This window comes from Corvus moneduloides, chromosome 13 (genome assembly GCF_009650955.1).
Source record: "Corvus moneduloides isolate bCorMon1 chromosome 13, bCorMon1.pri, whole genome shotgun sequence".
NCBI lineage: Eukaryota > Metazoa > Chordata > Aves > Passeriformes > Corvidae > Corvus > Corvus moneduloides.
In genome coordinates this window covers 16,973,036-16,980,064 of record NC_045488.1, presented here as the reverse complement: position 1 = coordinate 16,980,064, position 7,029 = coordinate 16,973,036, and positions in this window count along the sequence as shown.

Sequence of the window (7,029 nt, the reverse complement as noted above, 5' to 3'; positions counted from 1 at the left end):
AAAATAGGAAAACAGCAATAAAAATATTATCTATATATACATAGGTATCTGGAAAATTTATGTTGATGGAAAATGCAAAGATTGAAGGGATAACAATTCCCTTGATCAAACCTGATGATTCTACTCTCAGCACAGGAAGGATATAAAAGACCCAAATTCTTTCTGAATTTGAAAAGAAGGTAAATAAAGGGAATATTAGATGTAGAGAGAAATCAAGCTCCGCTTTCTCTCGCTTTTCAGAAGCAATTTCATCTGAGAGCCAAGAGACAGAATTTTTATTTCCCTCTGGCTTGAAGCATTTGTACAGTAGATGGCAGTAAAAACCCTCACCCATTCAACCAGTTGCTAGCAAAAGGAGCGGTTCCACTGCCGTGGAAGCTTTCTTGGTTGTCACAGAATTAACTCAGTTATTACGTTCTCACCCACATACATTTTTTTGCTTGGTCTTGGTCAGTATAGCAGTTCTCAGAGTATTATTATTTATCAAGTAAGGTAAGAGCTGCATGATCTCAATGTATGTACCATTGCAGTAACAGTGCTGCTCTACCAAAGTGCACCAGTAACATTCTATGCTAGGACAGTCAGACCCAGCCATAAAACCAGGCACGTTCCCCCTAGAGGTACAGAAATAAGGACATACTCACAGCTTGAGTTTAAGATTAAAATCTTCCCTGAGTTGTTTGGGCTGGTTTGGGTTTTTTTCCAAACTAAGGTCATAGGTAGGTGAATTTCCCAACAGCTCAGCTGAGAAACATTAGTCAGGAACAAATCTTTAAGCGTGTAAGATGTCTGGACCAAGAGAAAGAGTAGGATTAAAAGCAGTGGGTCTTCAGACAGTGAGATCATCAGCTCTGCTTAATCTACTCCATTTTCCTGTGTACTCAGGATGTGTCACCTGGACATTATATACTTTCAATAAAATAGAGTATGAAAGTTTTATAGTGCCATACCGTTACTGCCTTAGTTTCAGAAGTTGCATGCGGTCTGACACAGTTCCTAAAAAAACAGGATGGGAGTCTGGAAAATATTTTGCATGTTAAGAAAAGGAATGCTGAAAAGACCATGCTGTGGTTACAGATCAGCCAAAGGGCACACACATTTATTTTTCTTCTTTGCAAAAACATTAGTTTTAAAATTCCAGTTTTGCAGTGGTGATTTCCTCATAGTTTCAATTCAGGGTCTACTTGAAACTTTTTGGGACTCAGAAGAAAAATAATTTTCACCAGCTGAAAGTATGTGGTGAAGGAACATTTGTGAAATACATCAGTGTAAAAAAGAGAAAACCACCACACACACACTCTCCCTCCAAAGAAAAGAAAACATGCAGAATTTTTTTCTGTTTTTCCTGAAGTTTTTCTCCAGGTAACAATCTCTTCTGGAAAACAACACAGAGAGGACTGAACAATTTTGTGCCTGAGAATGTCTTCACATTTATCATTAGAATTCAGTTGCTGTGTGTAACCTTTTTACCCTCTCCAGCTTTTCTCTCACTTACTGGGCAGAGGTACAAGACACCATGGAAAACGATGGTGTGCATCACCACTGCTCACAGTGCCAGAGGGACCACACAGCATCAGTGAGTTTTAATCTTCTATGTGTATCTTTTGAGACTCAACTATGTTGTTCAAAACAAAGTAACAAACCATGGAAAGTGTAAAACACCAGAAAGATGAAACATATTAACCACAAGGTATTGTGAGGCTCATATGCCCAAAGATAGAATTACGTGCGCAGGCACTTGGGAAAAGCTTTCTGGCTTGCTCTAGGGAGAGCTCCTCACAACTGGGTGGTAACTACCTCTCTTTCTACCCTTTCTCCTCAAAATACAAAGCTTAATGAAATGAACATGTCCCAGAGTCTGTGAGTCAAAGATGTGGCTGTGAGAACTCTGACAGCCTGACACTGACTTACTGGTGAGAGAAGTGGGCCAGGCGACTGCGTTCAGCCATCCTCAGGTGCCAGCACCAAGTGCCACCTCCACAGCAGGTGTCTACCAGTCAGGAAGAAAGACAACAGGCACATTTGCTTGGACAGATACAGCAGTGGGAGGGAAAACGTGGTTCCGAATTTTCTGTGTGAATCTTCAGGCGTACCCCGTGTGAAGAATACAGTCCTGATTTGCATTTACTGTACTTACATGTTCTTCTAGAGAAAAGACTCTAGATCCTGCTCAGTACCTAGTCTAGCAATTTTTCCAAGCCATTCAACATTATTTGAAGCCCCAGCATATATTTTTACTAATATCTACTGCCATAAGCAAAAGGCTTCTCTGCAGTTTATGCCAAATACTCACCCAGCTATACGTGCAGGCTGGTTGCCAGCCCACTTTCCACACATTTACTGCTCTGACCATCCATTCCCGTGTGCTTTCACCTACCTGTGCTGCAACTACACCTTCATTTCGCTTTGCAGAGATGTTCCATGCCACTAAAATTGCTCTTCGTGGGAACACAGTACAGATAGCTTGAGAAACTGCACAGGCTAGTAAAAAACAGGAAAAGGACTCTTATCAAATTAGTAACGTCTCGGGTATTTGGGTGGAGGCATTTGGCACTGGGCTTGCATATTCTTTTTGGAGTGAGTCCATGCATACTACAAAGTCCATTCCTTTTCTTCATATTTTTCTTCCTAAACTCAGACATATTTCAAAAGAGCCTCTCTAAAGATGTCTAAGTATACAATTGCTATATGCTACAGAAATCAGTAAGCAGGGATTTTACTTTATTCCCTTTCCATACAGGATAAATCAAGTTGATATTTGCACAGATTTATACTGCAATAGGATATTTGCAAAAACTAAAGTAGGTATTTGTTTTGTATCTTTGCAAGCAGGGCTATGGGAAACAACTAAGAAAATTTTTAAAACTGCTGCTGAGGGAAGACAACTGCCTGGGATGAGTGACTTCCCCAGTAAGCACTAAGTGTAACACAGTTCATCTCTTTTGTGACTTGGAATAACTCAACAGCTGCTTGAATTGGAAATACTATCATTTATTTCTTTTACCTTGAATGAAACCAGGACCGTTTCCTTGTTTCAGATGCTTGTACTTTCTGGTGTGTAGCAATGTACATCACACTTACCTTACAGTTACGCCTCAGTGTGATTAACATTACTCAGTAGAGAACAGTTTTACTACCTGCACACTCATCTCAATGTCTGCCACTCAGCTTAGGTTCTTTCCATCCTTTCATCACCAATAAAAGCAATCTGCAGTGTGAAGGTAAGCAAGATAAGGACACATCCATCATAGGAGAATCAAGCTCAAGGTGTGCTGGTGCTGGAGGGTAGGCTGTGCTCTACTTAGAGAATGACGACATTTTTTCCAGGTGCTGTAATGAAAGCTAACAAGTTCCTGCACAACTTAGTGCCTGGCAAATTTAAACAACAGGTGTGAGTAAAAAGCATTTTTTATGTGGACTGTTGTGTTCTTGTAAATTCTCAACCAGGAAAATAAAATAGAAGCAAAGCTAAATCCCCATGTTGTCTGAGAAATGTATCTATAACTGACAGTGACACATATGTTAAAGAGAAATGTTGTCGCTATTGATTCACAGGCAAAACAGACATGGGCAAAAGAGAAACTGGGAAAACAGATTTCAGGGCTTTCTGGGTTTAAAGTAGTTTAAAAAGGAATTTCTGCCATCTCACACCTTTAATACAGTATGCAGGTGTCCTACTCAGATCAAAAAGAAATGCTCAGCACCTCTGAACATCAGCCTTTTCTTTAGAAATTGAAAAATAACATTGCCATGCTCATTGTGGGCAGCTGTTTGGTTTTTAAACCTTCATACCAAATGTCACAGCAGCTAAAGACCCAGCAGCTTTGACACAAGAGAGAACTTTTCATTGTGCAATGGCTATTAAAGCTCAATTCTGCAACACTGAGACTTTGCTCTAATGGAACTGTTTGTTTGACTAAGGCTTAGTCAAACAGGCAGGCTTTAGCTGTATGTACTCCATATGTGTCTATGGCCAAAGCTGTGTATGCACCTGGGTGGGTTGGTAAAATGATCTTTAAAACAACTTAGCTGAAATGGCACAAATCCCTACACAATCTGCACTCAATTTAAACTTGGATTTTAGAATTTTTCTTTAATTAAATCCAAACTGTTAATAGCTTGTGACTCACAAATATAATGGAACCAGAGTAAACCCTTCCTAACAGTCCTTTTGCCAGCTGTAGTGTTCCTAATGCTGGCAGCTCATACACTGATGGAGAAGCAGAGGGAGGAGTCAACACCTTAATTGCACAAAACGGCAATAATGTCTGTACCTCCTGCACGCAGACATGTAAGCCTGTGTGCTTTTCATTCCAATTTATGACACTAAGTCTCAGCACTGAGCACCTCCCATGGACTAACAACCAGTTTGGGTTGTAAGTTGGGCTGTCTCTTGTATCCACAGTCCTTCCCAGCAGTTGTTAATTTCCTGGAAATGCCTTGCACTCAGACATGGCAGCATGTGAATGTAATAAAAGCACACACATGTGTGCTACATGTTTGCTATCTGCTGAAAAGCAGCAAAAAATGGTGGGTTTGCATTTTTATTTTTATTTTCTGAAGTGTCGTAATTTCCTGGTTAAGATAATTGATAATGAAGTCCTAGCATGGAGAAATTTAACCCAGATTCTGCCAGTGTGGCAGGAACCACTGAAAGGATTTTTACAGAAAAAGTTCCTGCATACTTTAAACGCAGACAAGGGTGACAAAGAATTTCCTGTTACCTAGACCTTGCCAAACATCTTCCCCTGTGGCAAAGGAATGTGGTGGCTGCACAGACAAATGGAGGCTGTAGGAGCAGGATAAGGCATAAAAACACAGCAGCATTTAGAGGGGAGGATTCATCCCTCTGTAGATCACCTTCATGTTCTCTATACCCTCCTGACTGGCCTTTAGCCCCCATATGCAATTCTATCTTCTTGTTTCCCTTCTTACTTTCTCACCTAACTAATCTTCCAGGTTTTTTTTTTTCTGGACAGCCTGCACAGATTACATCACCCTTTTATTCTAGTTCATAGTCTACATGTGTACAATAAAAAATAGGGAAGTAGCACAGCAATCCAGATTAAGTAGAAAGAAGTCTGGCAGGCTCATCCTTGCTGGCTGCAAAAAATCATAATCCAGGAAAGATTTTGAGGCATTTTCCCAGGCTATTTCTCCAACTAATATTGTTGTCAAGAAAAACATAACAAACTACCAGTTGGGCCTGCAAAGAAATGCTCTATTTTTAAACTGGAAACTCACACAGATCTCCATGTTAATACCAATACCAATGTGTCCCAAGTTAAAACAACTTATCAGAGCTTTGCAAGTTGCACCAGCCTGATTACTCTTTCACAAATTGTACTGTAGAAACACCAGACCTGCATAATTTTCCTCAGTGGCACAGCCAGCTATCACTGGCTGTAGCACTTTGCAGGTTTAAGCCAAGGAAAAACACTGTTTGCCACAGCTGCTGTCTCAGCTTTGCCTGAGACAGACCACATGGATTCTTCCTTGACATTTCTCTTTGTGTCTCAGGGCAGAGAATGAAAACTACATCAAAGAAAGGAACAACCCCAAGAAGGAGATGCAGGTGAGGCCCTGGAGTAGAAGGCATTCAAAATACTTTGCTGGATTATGGCCTCAGACATTCATAACCCTTTATATCCATGATCCATATATTCTTGCTGTGAAGAATAGATGAATGTTCTCACAACCCTGCATGTCAGTGTGTTATGATGTGCAGTACTGGCAGTTGCAGCTGGGTCTGCAGACTTGGGGGTTTTTTTCTGTGTGTTTGCTCTGTTTTTTTAATGAAAAAAAATGCTGTTTAATCTTTATCCACCTATTCCTCAAACTAGCAGAGACAGGAAGAACCCAGTGCTGTGGTGTCCTTAAGGTCCACAATACTCAAATCCAAAATACTACATAATGTCCTTTTATTTTGGTGCATTATGAGTCAGGAAATAACAAACGGAAAGGAGTGAGGGGTTTTATGTGTCTGTAAGACTTCTATCTGCTTCTGTTTCCCATTGTTTCCACCTGGATTATCTAGATGGCATTGAGAGGTATCCTGCATTTATGCAATTCTCAGCAGCAGCTGAATTGGCAAGGCTCTGATTTACAGAAAACTAGATGGGTTTGCAAATGAAGCCAAGAAGATTATGCAAACTTGTACAGATTCCCTGTACCTTGGAAAGAACACAACACACACTGAAGACAGTAAGTTACACAGCTTCCCTCTATTAAAACAGCTATTCCTGTGCACGCTTTCAAAAAACCCTCTGTAAAGATAAAAAGCATTATCCTTGTTTCCTCTGCTTTGACCTTTTTTCAGCAATTCCCACTTAATCTTTCACTGATGTTCCTGTTTTATTATTAAAAGAAGCCCACCTGAGGAAAAAAGTACTATATTTTAATATGTGCTGAGACATGTAAAAAGTATTTCCTCCCCCAAATTTAAAATTTAGTTGGCTAATCACTTTCTTCTTTGCTGCCACTAACAAACATTACAGCAGTCGCAGACAGCCCAGTTAACAGATATTCCTATGATATTAACAGTATAGTTAAGTCTGACAACACAGATTTTGAGTAGCATTTAATACACATAACACCTTACAGATCCACATTTCTCACTTGGGTGCTAGAGCTGAGAGGCAGTGCTCTATAGGTGCAGCCCACTCCTTTAGCCTTATTTCTTAAACTAAGTTTCTTTTCTTTCTTATCTCTCACCCCATTCAATCACTCTTGATTGAACTGACTGACCAGATCAAACTCTAAAAGATAAATTACATTTCTGCAAGTTTTGTGAACATAAGGAACCATTAAGATAGAACATGCCTCTGAGGGTTCTGATGGTAGGAAAGCACACCCTGCTGCATGCCTTGTATATTATTTGATATCAGAGAAATCCCAAGGGGAGCGGGAGGCAACACAAATGTCTCCATATCTGGAAAATAATTCATTCCAAGTTTACAGCCAACCATGAGACAGGAATCTGCAAGAAGGCAGGTTTTGCCAGTTCTGATGCTCTCCAAACTACTCATT